General features: G+C 44.9%; 1 protein-coding gene across 2 annotated transcripts in view; it reads left to right on the forward strand.

Moving 5' to 3' along the window:
• Nucleotides 1–1,480, forward strand: part of LOC108307919 (NADPH--cytochrome P450 reductase) — a 103,078-nt gene that overhangs the window by 32,677 nt on the left and 68,921 nt on the right. The gene's annotated exons all lie outside the window — the stretch shown is intronic.

Here is a 1,480-nt window from a genome sequence, read left to right on the forward strand (position 1 = left end):
TAATCCCAGCTACTCGGGAGGCTGAGGCAGGAGAATTGCTTGAATAGGGGAGGTGGAGGTTGCGGTGAGCCGAGATCCTGCCACTACACTCTAGCCCGTGCAACGAGAGGGAAACTCCAACTCAAAAAAATATACAAAAATTACCCAGGTGTGGTGGCATGTAACTGTCCCAGCTACTAGGGAGTTTGACATAGGAGAATTGCTTGAACCCAGGAGGCAGAGGTTACGGTGAGCCAAGATCATGCCATTGCACTCCAGCCTGGGCATCAAAGGGAGACTTCGTCTCAAAAAAAAAAAAAATTAGATATATAATAATTATGTTGGAAGGGTGTGGGAAGGAGAGGTGAGCTGTGTTTTAAATGACCTAACTCACATCAGCGGGACTCCAGAGGTAACATCTTCTCTCACTTCCCACCACAATTGTTCAAGAAGACACAAACAGTAACTTTCTATACCTGCTGTTCCAAACCTTACATCTTTTATCAATATGTCTCAGAGATTGTTCTGTTTAAGCAATGAGCTTCCTTGCTTGTTTGTGTGAGACGAAGTTTTGTGTGTCACCCAGGCTGGACTGCAGTGGTGCGATCTCGGTTCACTGCAGACTCCGCCTCTCAGGTTCAAGTGATTGTCCTGCCTCAGGCTCCCGACTAGCTGGGATTACAGGTGCCCACCACCACGCCCAGCTAATGTTTTGTATTTTTAAGAGACAAGGTTTCACCATGTTGACCAGGCTGGTCTCAAACTCCTCACCTCAAGTAATCCACCTGCCTCAGTCTCCCAAAGTGTTGGGATTACAGGTGTGAGCCACCTTGCCCTGCCGGCCTCTTTTTTGTTTGTCTTTATTTCTTTGAGAGGGAGTCTTGCTCTGTCACCCAGGCTGGAGTGCAATGGCACAATCTCAGCTCATTGCAACCTCTGTCTCCCAGGTTCAAGTGATTCTCCTGTCTCAGCCTCTCGAGTAGCTGAGGCTACAGGCATGTGCCATCATGCCTGGCTAATTTTTGTATTTTTAGTAGAGACGGGGTTTCACCATGTTGGCCAGGCTGGTCTCCATCTCCTGACCTTAGGTGATCTGCCTGCCTTGGCCTCCCAAAGTGCTGGGATTATAGGCGTGAGCCACTGTGCCCAGCCAGCCCCTTGTTTGTTTTTATAGCTGGATGGTATCCGAACATGGATGTAGCAACAATAAGTATCAAGTCTATTTCCACACAGCTTCACTAATTGTGTGTCATCAACTTTTGGATTTTGCCATGGTCACAAGTAAAAAATGACCTCTTAGCCAAGTTTTCATTTGCATTTCTTTATCCATGCAGTAGAAGCATTTTATGTAGTTAAGAGTCGTTTGTGTTTCTTTTAATGTGAACTGATGACTCATATCTTTTGTCTAATTTGTGTGAATTAGTTTTTTCTTATTAGTAGTGTTCTTTATTAAGCAAACTAGTCCTTTAAATATAATTGCAAATATTTTCTCCTAGTTTGT

Source organism: Cebus imitator, unplaced genomic scaffold, assembly GCF_001604975.1.
Source record: "Cebus imitator isolate Cc_AM_T3 unplaced genomic scaffold, Cebus_imitator-1.0 Scaffold82, whole genome shotgun sequence".
Taxonomy (NCBI): Eukaryota; Metazoa; Chordata; class Mammalia; order Primates; family Cebidae; genus Cebus; species Cebus imitator.